At 37.4% G+C, this 13,525-nt stretch overlaps 2 long non-coding RNA genes across 2 annotated transcripts; one reads left to right on the top strand and one right to left on the bottom strand.

The window, feature by feature from the left end:
• The first annotated feature begins 3,874 nt into the window (after positions 1 to 3,874).
• On the top strand, positions 3,875 to 7,567 carry LOC113341462. The gene is made up of 10 exons (XR_003355939.1): positions 3,875 to 4,112; positions 4,503 to 4,567; positions 4,648 to 4,855; positions 4,976 to 5,279; positions 5,735 to 5,799; positions 6,023 to 6,077; positions 6,254 to 6,394; positions 6,510 to 6,568; positions 6,795 to 6,939; positions 7,293 to 7,567. It is a non-coding gene; the product is annotated as an uncharacterized LOC113341462 (long non-coding RNA).
• A 4,210-nt stretch (positions 7,568 to 11,777) lies between these two features.
• Positions 11,778 to 12,991, bottom strand: LOC113341328. The gene is made up of 3 exons (XR_003355895.1): positions 12,836 to 12,991; positions 11,917 to 12,003; positions 11,778 to 11,837 (listed from the first exon to the last, which is right to left on the bottom strand). It is a non-coding gene; the product is annotated as an uncharacterized LOC113341328 (long non-coding RNA).
• Positions 12,992 to 13,525: the final 534 nt, after the last annotated feature.

The raw sequence follows: 13,525 nt of genomic DNA, 5'->3' as shown, positions 1-13,525 counted from the left end.
ATAATGCAAACAATCTAGTAACGCGAGAGTCCGCATTACTATTGTCAAGCAGATTGGCTAGGTGAAGCATATGGCTCCAGATAACCAGATTGAGCTAAGGAGTTGGCCTTGATGATTGAAGCATAAGGATTTTCTGTGAATTAACTTAGACTGATAAGCATGCAGGGCCAAGATGGCTGATATTTGGAGCGAGGAACAATTCAGTAAGGCACAGGAAATGTGCAACTTGGCTAAAGTGACGATTAGGAGTTGGTAACGAGCTTCACAAGCGTTCCAATGATGCAAGACAAGTGAGAACGGTTATAAATTGTGTTTATAACCATATTAGAGTATTCATAACCAACAAGAACAGGTGTGGCACCAGTTGGAGTGACAACTCAAAAGGTGGCAGTTAAAGTTGGCGGTTATGGAAACTACTTGAACACTTGGCTGTCTAAGGCTTATGCAAGCGGTTGCACAGAAGTTTTGGCTAGTGAGTTTGATGTATAAATATTTCTAAGGAGTGGTAAAATCAGTTGGCTTACATAGGAGAGTTTTGTAGACATGTAGTCTCATACTTGAGAGAATAAAGGCATCACCAAGAGGGTGATGGCCTGTTTGGTCCATGTGATGGACTGTTTTGTATAATCTTCCTTAATGCAGTGAAATGGGTTTATTGTGTTAGTTATTTGTGTTCATTATGTTACTGATCTTATGTGAGAAGTGTTGAAGTGCATGGAAGAATCTCTTATGCTTATGGGGGCATGAAGAGTTAGAGAGAAAGAAGAATAAAGACTTCTGTTGTGCAAAGCCTTTTGAGTGAAGGCAGATGCATACTTTGATGAAAGTATGCCAGGCTGAGTACTTGTGGGTGATGGTGAATCACTGAACCACAGAGTATTGTCGGTCATGTCCCATAAAAATTTTAGGCGATTAAATGGGCGTGTGACACAAACGCATGCCATGTCAGCCACATCTCCGCGCCAAGGCATGCCAACCATGCCAGCCGCACCACTGTGCCAAAGCCATGCGGCCCTACCACCATGCCGCTGGCTTCCAAACGGAGGGTTGCAATAATCAACGGCTACCCTTTCCATCTGAGATGCAGATCTCAGCCGTACAAGTTCGCCACCTAACGCATGAAAACTTCCGTCCCAAGGCCAAACATCACGTTTTATGCCAAAACCCTAATTTTTGCCACGCCTAAAACAAGTCAAAGCCATGCGGCCCTACCACCATGTCGCTGGCTGCCAAACGAAGGGTTGCAACAATCAACGGTTACCCTTCCATATGATATGCAGATCTCAGCCGTACCAGTTTTCCACCTAACGCATGGCAACTTCCGGCCCAAGGCCAAACATCACGGTTTATGCCAAGACCCTAATTTTGGCCGCGCCTAAAACATGCCAAAGCCATGCGACCCTACCACCATGCCGCTGGCTGCCAAACGAAGGGTTGAAACAATCAACGGCTACCCTTCCATCTAAGATGCAGATCTCGGCCATACAAGTTCGCCACCTAACGCATGGAAACTTCCGGCCCAAGGCCAAACATCCCGGTTTATGCCAAAACCCTAATTTTGGCCGCGCCTAAAACATGCCAAAGCCATGCGGCCCTACCACCATGTTGCTGGCTTCCAAACGAAGGGTTGCAACAATCAATGGATACCCTTCCATCTGAGATGCAGATCTCATCCGTACAAGTTCGCCACCAAACGCATGGCAACTTTCGTCCCAAGGCCAAACATCACGGTTTATGCTAATTTTGGCCACGCCTAAAACATGCCAAAGCCATGCCGGCCCTATCACATGCCACTGGCTGCCAAACGAAGGGTTGCAACAATCAACGGCTGCCCTTCCTCCTGAGATGCAAATCTCAGCCATACAAGCTTGTCATCAAACGCATGTCCACTTTTGGCCCAATGCCAAGCACTAATTTTGGCCGCACCTAAACTATTCCAAAGCCCTAGTTTTGGCCGCGCCTAAACAACGCTAAAATCCTAGCTCGGCCGCGCCTAAACCATGCCACTGGATGCAAACGAAGGGTTGCAACAATCAATGGCCAACCTTCCTTCTGAGATACGAATCTCAGCCATACAAACTTGCCACCAAACGATTTATGGAAATCTCTTGGCCATAACGCCAAAACCCTAATTTGGCCGTGCCAAGAGCATGCAAGCGCTGCAACCATGTCGCTGGTTTCCAAACGAAGGGTTGCAACAATCTGCGGCTATCCTTCCTCCTGAGATGCAGTTCTCATCCGTACAAACCTGCCACCAAACGACTCATGGAAATGTCTTGGATGCGATGCTAACTCTTGGTCACGACACCAACTTGGCTGCGATGCTTACTATCTGGTCACGTCACCAACCTGGCTACGATGCCTATTCTTTGGTCACAACACCAACTTGGCTACAAACGCCAAATCCTTTGGCCACGCCACACGTAGCAACATGCTACACGTTTTCCATGAAAACACTCGAGACATCAACACATGTCATAAACTGGGGGATGCTCATCAGGGTATTGGTCTGGCGGTTTACAGCGTGCGGCGTACACTACGCCCGCTACAGGAAAGTGTCATAAGGGTGAGGCGGTAAGTAAATACAAGAAGTAATGGTGAAACGTTTCCTTCATTATGGAAACATCAATTCCAGGCGTTACTCGTTACCATTTTCTTCCATTTACTCAACTGTTTCCACTTCTTACGAGACTAGGATACGTTTCGTTGCGACTTGTATAAATAGGTCTCACTTATTTCCACCAAACACAAGTTTTGGTCAGGAGAATACACCACACTCAGAAATCACTTGTTAGCTTTCCCATATGTTAGCTTTCCACTTTCTGATACAAGTCGTCAAACAACTACTCTTCCCGAACTAACTATTGTGGTCTCAACACTCTCCTCGCTTCCCTCCCTAGACCAACCCTTCTCATTCACTTTGTGACCGAAGCAAGTCTGGAATGACCATTTCTTGGTTTAGGCCGGATTTGTACAGATTGATCTCTCGAATCAAAGTACTCCCTTACAATACATTGTTGATGGTTTAGACTCGTTTCTCACCCACACACTCGAAATTACCAAAATCAGCAGAAAATGTTTTCACCCTCAAACACCATGTCTGATCGGAAAGAGGAGGAGAGATATTTGAAGCGCCAGAAAGGTCCCAAGTATGGAAGTGCAACTGAGAGTGATTCCGAGGCAGGTTCTGATGCGGGGTTTGAATATCCAGTAGAGGAAATAAACACCAGTGAAGAGGATTCTGATGCTGCGGAGGACAAGCGAAAGATACAGAGATATGTTGATTGGAAACTGCGAAGCCGGTTTGATTTTTAGAGATCCAATCCAAAGATATTTTCCAGAACCATGCAGGAGGGATAACCCAGAGTTGAAAAGCAAGCCCTTGTTCCCAGAGCCGCTCCGATAGAAGCAACCAGTGAATCTGATGAAGAACCCCCTGATGTTTCCAGAGATGAAGATGATGAAGAAGATATTGATGATGAGAGATCATCATCTGGCGATGGTGATACTTCCCTGCTTCATCAGGAAGCAGTTGCAATGAACAGTATGAGGAAGACGAAGCCTGGACTTACTATGAGGAGGACTTTTAGAGTTCTCTTTTGGGGTGTAGAGTGCAACCAAGTTTTCATACTTCGAAAAAAGTTTGATAGTGATCAACAAGTTTTTCCCAAAATGGCTTATTCCACTAGTGGAAAAGGGGGATTTTACAACCCACATCCACGACCTTTAGTAACGGTCAACCTACCGGACCGGTCAAAGTAGTCTCAGATATAAGAAAAATACGGAGCATATCTCGGAGAGCCAAAAACAGTCGCGGTATAAGATTTTTTTAATTCTTATTTTATCTCTCTCCTTATCATCATTCTATCTCTCTTCTTATCATCATTCTAACCTAGTTCACTGTTTCTCACTCCTCTAGATGCGCCTCTCTTATCTTCTTTTAACTCCCCCAACAAACCGAAATCTGAAAGCAATCAGAAGAAATCATAAGAAATTACTAAAATCATTGCTCGTAAAACCAACCTCTTTCACCATATCTTGATCTCCTCCACAAAATCCAAGTTCTTCCGTGAACCCAATCTAAACCTGTAACCACAAAACAAAGAAAAGGGGTACCATTCATTCTTTTTGAACCATTTTCTTCCTTTCGTCTTTGCTGTTAACGTTTATAACTTGCCGATCTTCTTGTATTTTATTGGAGAGTTTCGTTTTATATAACTACTGTCCAGATTTGAAATGAAATTAGGAATTTTATTTGGGATTTTTTAGGGTTTTTTGTAAATTGTATTTGTAGAAATTTTCATTGATTTTTATTTAATTTCGTATCAAATTCTTTGGGTTGAGTTATGTGTATTTCAATTTCTGATTTAATTCAATCATACAGGTTTTGACTTTCTTCTTTGCCGAACTTTCGCTAATTTCTGATTACCTTACTGTATGCATTATTCTTATGGTGAATTATGGTGAAATTTTGCTAATTTTGCTTTATTTTTTATTTGTAGATTATCAATTACTCAAAGGATATTAAAGAGATGGCTAAGAAGGTCAATGATTTATGACTTATGTGGTATGCTATCTTCTTTCTATTACGGTAATAATTCATGAAAATTTTGAGCATTTTTGTTTGAGCTGTAGATTTGGATGCAGGACGGAGCAAGTTATTTAGGTTGGGGGGAGGGGGGTAAATATATGCGGTGAAAGGTAATATGGATGCACAAACTGGAGATAATGTTTGAAGGCAACAATCTCTGGGTAGTTTGATATAACCGATTTACTAGGTCCACCTAACCAAGATGAGAAACGGAAACCTGTTGGTTCATGCCTAGAGAGGGATTACATTAAACAGCTGTTTAAGGTCTAGTTTTTGCTCACCTTTTTGTTTTCTTATTGGATTTATTTTGAGCTTGTTCTTTCATGTTGGTATTGGGATTGTTTTAGGTTAGTTATCTGACCTCTTCCAGAACATGTATCTCAGGATAATGTGGCTCTTCAGAAGGTTATTTCCGTATTGTTAACTAGAAGAATGCAAGGAGGGCTGCAATAACATCAATTTTATCTCAAAACCGAGCTAAATATTATTGCTCTATTAGTTTCTCTATTACATACGTACGGTTCTTAGTATTATTATGTAATTGCTGGTGGTTCACTAATATTCTTGTTTGAAAATCCAGGGAGAAGTCCAAAGCAGCTGGGAAGATGAAAATTTGGCAAGGTTATGCGCATGCTGGCATGGTTCTGCTGGGAAACAGTTTTTGAGGTTCTATATTGATGAGTTTAAGGTTCTACACTTTGTGCTTCTATCTTGAATTCAAAGTCTTCGTAATTAGCATTGATATGATTATGAACCTTGCATATGAACTGTGTACTATTTGGTGATTACTCTTCCCAGCTTCTTATAATTTGTTGAGATATTTTCTTTGCAGTTTAAGAAATTTATATAAAAGAGCCTAATATAAATTAATAACTCGGTTTCTCAAGGACCAAATACTGCACAACAAAGTGCTTGATAAAAAGCCTGAAAGAAAAAGAAAATGGGGTACCTTTTTCTTTTCTAGAAAATGTGTACTTTGACCAGTCGGTGCTTTGTCTAACATGTTACTATATAATATATTTGTAGCCGTGAATGAATGTTAGTATTCCTACATGTCATCCTTGAATTAACCAATGATAAATCTGAACTCTTGACACATGGATAATTACTGCAACTTATATGTTAGTTTTTTTTCATGTACAGTCTTTGAATGCCCGCTCTAGAGCTATTCTCATGCAGAAGTTAAATCGTAGTGGCACCACATCAAGGTTAGGTGCTGCTTAGCTATCTCTGTTTCTCCTTCTCCTTTTACCCTTTTTTATATCTTGAAGTGACTTTAATCTCTACATCTATCAACCGCAGCCTTGTTCCTGCTGTAAATGGAGCTTTCTTAGTTTTTTGTAACTGTTGGTCGATGGTTTATTAACATTCTTAGTCTTTTTATGTAACTATTGGTCGATGGTTCATTAACTTTTTTGTTTGAAAATTCAGGGAGAAGTTTGGCCACTTGGTTCTGCAGGGAAACAGTTTCTGAGGTTCTACAATGGTGAGTTCGAAGTCTCTATCCAATGAGTGGTGTTTTTTTCTTCTCCAACTCTTTTCTTGTCTTGTTTATTATTGATTTTGCTAATTCTTCAGCTTTTTGTTTAATTCTTGACTCCCTTGAGTAATGGGAGGTTCCCACCTGCTTTAAAATTTGTAGTGGATGATGGATTGTTACAGGTTGGCAGGAATACAAGTATTTCACTAGCAAGATGCTTCTAAAAAACTTGCTGAGCCTGGACTTATCTTAACGGACTCTTTACTAGGATTAATTATGGATCCCAGTCCAAATTGAAATTGTCAAATTGTTTGGGTGCACAGGTGGGTTTTGAGCAATTTCAATAAACTAATTGAACTTTGATGAAGTTATAAGAAATTGTCAGCTTGTCCTTATTTGCTGGTTTTATTGATTTTGAAAAAATTATTTTTGCTGCAGATACTCGATTGTTAAGTATGGGCTCAGTTCATCGAGGAAAGGCTGCTGGCACTGAAGGGGTATGAGTAACTATCCCATGAGATCTTGTCATCTTCGTTTAGTTCTAAGAAAAATTGCCGAGTAATTTCAGTTATTCTTTATTTTTGGTTGGTATGCCATTAATAAGAGGTGAGGATTGAGCTGAAAATGATAAAATAGGTGACTGAAAATGAGACACTTCATTGTTGTTTGTTGTTTTACTTATGTAGAGTATTACTTGATTGCTTAAGTTTGTGTAATGTGCAGGCAACCAAATTTGTGTGTAATGCTGAGAAAGCTTTGGAACTCATTTGTTAACCATGGAGGTTACTATTGAAGCCCAAAATCCATCTCTCATCAAATGTATTATGCATCTGATTGTGGAGAGCCTCAAATACATGTTGCAAACAAGGTACTAAGTAATGTCTATCTTTATTGGTTAGTTTTATAATAGTGATATTCAACTTAAAATTGGTAATGGTTGCCTGAGTTGTAGGATTACTAGAAATTTTCCCACTGAAATAACTACATTCCAGGCTCAATTGTATGAGTGTCTGAAATCAAGGAATTTGTATACACTTCCAGAGATATTTTACTTCTAAATTTTCTGAAACTGTCGACTTGTGGGGTATTTTTAGTCTTTGGTGATTGCTGTTCCATGTTGGGCTTGTATTTTTTTGGTAGAACTCAGAATTTAATTTTTCTGTAACTTTGCAACTTAGATGCCAACTGAATCCATTTTTTTGTAAATTTTTTTTGCTTCAGGTGCACAATTATGAAGTGTTGGATTAGTTCATTTTACTGCAGGTGTATCAAGTGTGTGGGGTTAGTTCAACATCAGGCAGTTTATCATTTTGCTGGTTTGCACTTTTCTTTAAGACAATTTGAACTTATTTGCTCTTCTCTTTAAGAAACCTTCAACTTACTAGGATTTGTATTGGTGTGAATTCAGAATTTGAATCCATATGATTTTGAATCTAAGTGTAATTCAGTTATAAATTGTGTAATGAATACATTGACTGATTAATGGAAAAGGCATTTTAAATTTATGAGCACATGTCTCATTTTAGTTTCATTGGATTTGGTTTTCATTTGAGATTTAGTAAGATTCAGTCAGGCCAAACAGATTCAGTCAGCCGGCTGAACCTTCTTTTTTTTTTTAACATTAAAATCTATATCTAGGAACGATGAGAGTCAGTCATAACCCCCTGACCATTAAAATCAGTTGTTGATATAGGTTGTTTATCGACCCGCGCAGCCACGTCACAAATGAAAAAGATGCTCAAACAGCGACCCATTCCCCGACGGCCAAAGCGAGTCATTTAACTCGTATCTATGACTTTCTTTGACGGTCGCGAAACTGCTATTTTCCACTAGTGCTCTATGCTTACTCCTGTTCATCTGGATTCTGCTGTTGATGCTGGTAAAAGGGTTCTTGATGTTTCTCTCTTTTCCGTCGGTTTTGGTAAGTGAAGTTTGTATTGTTTTTTGTTGATAACAGGTAGTGTTGATGTTTTTTGTGAAGTTGGTGATGGATAATTTTATTTGTGAAACTCAGTGATGTTTTTGTATTGGGGTTTTTGTTTGTAAGTTTGATAATGGGTATCAATGTTTTGGTCTGTAAGAAGCGTAGACGGGGTGGGTATATGTTTGAAACTCTTTTTGATACTTGCATGCTAGTAATGATGATCTTAGTTTTCTGAAGGTAATTAGTACTGAAACTTGTAATGGAGAAGCACAAATTAATAAGAAAAACAATGAAGAATCTTAGTAAACTACTGATGATTGAGCAAGAGTTCCAAGAATTGCTATAAAAATCATGAAATTGCATCCGGAACTTCTTAAAAATTTATGATGTCACGATAACGGGTCAGAGCTAGATACTTTAGAATATAGTAGGAACTTCAATTCCATTGCGAGTGTGGGAACGATTATTTTATCGAAAATCGCCAAATCACTGTATACAAAACCTTGAAAGAGAGACCTGAATATCTATACGGACGCCTTTTCTGGGAGTCATGTGCACCCCTAAAGACCGGGGTGCACATTCCGGCACTTGTTAGTTCTTGGTCCAGAAGTCTTTAAAGCCTTTAATCTTGATATAAGCGGTTACTTTTTATTTTATTTTCCTTAAATTACGTTGAAAAAGAAAAGATAACCTCCATTAGTGTCTTCTTTCTCTTCTCTTTGTCTTTTGTTGTGCCTCCATTATCCCAGATTTTGTATATGCTTAATAGCAGTGGATAGGTAAAATCAAGATGATCAACCAACAAATTAATCTTACATGTTTTTTACTTCGGATTTCTTGTTTTGGTTATGCATTTCCACAGTTGATGACAACAAAAACAGAGTAATGCTCATCAACGCGGGTGAACGTGTATTTCAAGTACCAAGCACTAACTTGGACAAAAGTTAGACCAAGCACTAATGTTAGTCAAAATATAAGTACCAAAACCAAATAACCCATTTCATTTTCCCCCTTTATTATGTATGAAAATCAAAGTGAATCTAAATTACGATTGAATTGAATGGGTTGTTTTTGTATTTAGTGTTGTAGAAAATGCAGCAAGGCTCATCCAGTCTCATTTTAAAAGATTTGTGGAGCGCCAAAACTGTCTGAAGATTACGGTTGCACGCTGTTCTTCGGGCTTACTATCCTTGAAAAGTGGCGGACACTACAACAAATTAGAAGCTTTCTTCTGCCAAATAGTTGGCCTAGTTCTTCATTCTCATATCCATGGCAATTTCTTGTTGATCCCCAGTTTTACACTTGTTTGTTTCATTGATTTCCTGAAAGGAAAATCACAAACACACGGTAATTTTTCGTAGATACTTAAATTTCTTGTTGAACGGAACAACTTTATCAGGTTAAAAAGATCGGTTCAGTTATTTCAGTGCACTGCTAGGAAATGGATTACCAGGATAGATATCACATGCAGACAATGCTCATCAGAATCATCGGCGTGGCAGGTCCATGAGAAGAGCGTTTTTACACGAATAAAGCAGGTATACAGATTCAGAGTGGTTTCCTATGTCTGAAAGCTTGAAGAAACTATAAACAATATATGCTGGTATCTAAGTCGGCAACTGTTATTCAATCCATGGATTCATTTATCGGAGAGAGGCTGTTATAGAGTAGGATTGTACTAATGTGATCAAGTAAGTTTCATATCTTGAGCATTATCGCACAATTCTTGATAAATTTTTGTTAAAGGGAGAGCAAATTATGATCTGAGGAGAGCAAAAACTATAGTCGACTCGTTAACTAGGTCGGTCCAATAAATATAGTTGACTCTTACTTGAATTCCCTTAATAACACACATTCCCGTGGTACCTCATTATCTACATACTTCTGTTAAGCCTAGGGCACATTAAGAAACTATGGAGGAAGAAGGTTAGGCAGGGACGCACCCAGAAATCTTCCAAGGATAAAACTAGAATGTTACCTAAATTTTATGCGGCCGATGGCCGCAACAAATTTTTTTAGAACGAATTGCATAATTAGTGGTTAACTTGGATCTTCTTGTAAAATACTAGATAAATCGACAAGTAAAAGATTAAAATCCACAAAATTAATCACAAAACGTGATGGAAGAAAGAAATTTATTAATTTTAAACAATAAATGGATAAGTGAAGAAAAACGGGAAAATAAATGAATATATGAAGAAGTTTTACTAATTTTTAAACAAAATTCTTGGCTAAAAATTATTTTGGTAAATATTATGTTGATTTATTACAAATACATGTGGACTAATTACCAATTTTTTAAAAATTGCACTTACAAAAAAATTATTGTGCTAAAAACAGGACGTGCTATAGTCTGGGTTAGCCCCTTGTTAGGTCCGTCCCTGTGATTAGGGAAGGAAAACATGAAAAACGTTGCAACTTATAGCAACTTCAAAGGAATCCTACATGTGATATCCTTGACTTAAATGGGTTTCATCCAAATATGATTGATTTAATTATATTCATTGTTGATCCTGTATAGAGCTTTCGCTTTGGCATAGATATTTAGTGGAATAAAACAGTATCCAAATGATTGATAATTCTTTTTGAAACAATTACAGGATAAACCTAGTAAATTTCATTATGGAACAAGTTAACATGTTCCAGAAGGTATACTAAAAGATTCTCAAACATTGCTAACCCTTTCTGATTAGTTCTAGTACAACTTAATTTAAAAGGGGAATTTTGATGTTTGGTCCTAAGCCCACAAAGTTAGTTATAGTAAGGTTCAACCGGATTTTTTTTTATTTAGAGGTCCAAAATTAATTAAAACATGGAAATGACCATAATACTCATTGTTACCAAACGTGTGTGTTTACACATTCATTATATTGAGTACGTATCTGTTACACTGATTATAAATTCGAGTACATATCTGCTACACTGCTTATAAATTCGAGTACATATCTGCTACACTACTTACAAATCTGAGTACATATCTGTCGCGCTGCTTACAAATAGAACACGTATCCGCTAAACTGCTTACAAATTCGAATATATATCTGCTGCTTACGAATTCGAGTATGTATATGTTGAACTGCTTACAGGAAAAGTACATGTTTGTTAGAATCAATGATAAATAAATTAGAAAACGTTTTACATCACATATATTGTAGGATCATATCATTAATTTCTAGTATTTCTTTAATACAAAAGAGGTACAGTTTTGCATGATTGAACAGGGTGACATAACCATTAAAAAACTAACCAACAAAATTAATGTCCATAAGAAGCTACTGAATATCTACAGCAAACCCTGAAAGTGATTATCAAGGATCGAGTGATACATAGAAAACTAGAGTAACATATTAGGATGCTTTGCACAAATGAAAATGTAACAGACAACATTTCAATTTCTTACCACACAAAAGAAGCTGCCGCTTTCCAGGAGTATCGGCTCCGTGGTTGCTAAATTTTGCTTCCAAAACCGCTATTAGCGCAACATTATACTATACAAAATTGAATGGACAAATAGAATAATACAGGGAGTAAGATTCTGGGAAAGAATCTTAGCACCAACTAACTGCATAAGAGACTCCCAAAGAAGAAAAATCACCTTAAGAAGTCGAGACAAAGCAGCTTTCTTCTGAGTGATTGGGACCACAACATCTGTCAGTGACTGAGCAACCTTGTTGAATTCGGCCTACATACAAAAGTAAACTGTTTAACATGTGAACCAACAGAGTAACAATAATTCAAAAGAAAGTCTGTCATCTCCAAACCTCGTATTTCTTCACATGGGAAAATCTGTCCCTTCAGAAAAATGTTGCACAACCATCGATAGTATAAGTCCCGGTGTAAACCTACAGTGAACAGATTCATTATCACAAACTGAATATTTGGAGTTTATGACCATTAAATCAAAAATGTCCGCAAGCAAACCTCTGTTGTCTTCTTCTTGTAGAGAGCTTGATAACCATGTTTGTCCAACTCAGGGGCGAAAAACTCATCAAAATGATCACTTTGAACCTGGAATAAGAAATGATTATCTTTGTTGCAACTAAATCCTTAACTTAAGGATTGGCAATGTGGACATAATCTTGAATCCAAGCTAATACAACAATTTCATATCTAAATAACTAATATGAGACAAGAATAGTCTTTTTCTTATTTAGTATTCCAGTTCATTATACATGCACTGGAATACCATGAAAAGGAAAAACCAGAATGGCTTCTGTCAAAATTATTTGATGTAAGAGAGAAGTTTGTAACAGTACGTCATATATGTACTGCATATTCATGAACTAAAAAATCAATTGCATGTCAAGAAGAAGTGATGAATCCATGCATATAACTGAATCAAAGCACATACTTCAGTATTACACATACGTACTCATGGATCAAACCCAATAACAATAGCAAAACTCAGAAATATAAACGAATCAAAGCACATATTTCAGTATTACACATACTTACTCATGGATCGAACCCAAAAACTTTTGAATATAACCGAATCAAAGCACATACTTCAGTATTACACATACGTACTCATGGATCGAACCCAAAAACAATGGAAAAACTCTGAATATAACCGAATCAAAGCACATATTTCAGTACTACACATACGTAATCATAGATTGAACCAAAAAAAATGGCAAAAATTTGAATATAACCGAATCATAAGAATTTTGTATCAGTACGTCGTATACGTACTGTCAATTCATACACAAAAGCAAACTGTATCAAACCTAAAAACATAATAGCATCATGAAAATCGATTTGATCTTCATAATACAATCGGAAAAAAATCAAATGAAGAAAAATGAAAAAAATAATCAAAAAAGATGATTAAAAAACATACCCGGAAACACAAACAAATCTTCTCGTCGTAAATCATAACGATGCATCATCATCATCATCTTCTTCTTCTTCTTCTTAATAAATTGAGTTTCTGTCAGTACGAGATATACGTACTGTTGCTTCATATACAAAAACAAACTGAAACACATCTAAAACCAACAAAATGGAAGTGGTATAAGTAAATCTAACAATGAAATGAACAAAAAATATGATTATTCATCTAGATCTGGTAAATAATCAACAAATCAAACATGGAGATAGAAAAGCGTAATCAAACACAACAACGATTCGATCGTGAAACCCTAAAATAAACATTGATTTGATAGAGACGAGAAAGATTGAAGAATTTTTTTTGGATCTGTACAGAATCCTTTTGCAGCAGCAGTGAGAAGAAAGAGAAGAAGAAAACGAATATGAAAGGTTAATGTTCTTCTCGTGCTTATAATCCCTGTTAAATAGGGAGGGTTATTTGTGATATTTTTAAATTTCGCATTAGTTATCCCGCACGTGTAAGGACCCGGGCTTAAAAAGTTAGGTCCATTTTTATGTTTTCTCTTAATTATGGACCCCTGTTTACTGGGCTTTAGTGGGTGGACCTGCCACTAACTAAGAACACTATAATAGGATCTATAGGTAATTCCTACATTTAAAAGTGAATCAATACCCATGAGCAAAACAAGATTTTTCTAAA

This window comes from Papaver somniferum, unplaced genomic scaffold (assembly GCF_003573695.1).
Source record: "Papaver somniferum cultivar HN1 unplaced genomic scaffold, ASM357369v1 unplaced-scaffold_29, whole genome shotgun sequence".
In the NCBI taxonomy this organism is placed as follows: domain Eukaryota; kingdom Viridiplantae; phylum Streptophyta; class Magnoliopsida; order Ranunculales; family Papaveraceae; genus Papaver; species Papaver somniferum.
Note: the sequence above shows the minus strand (reverse complement) of the source record. Positions and strands in the feature narration are given on the sequence as shown.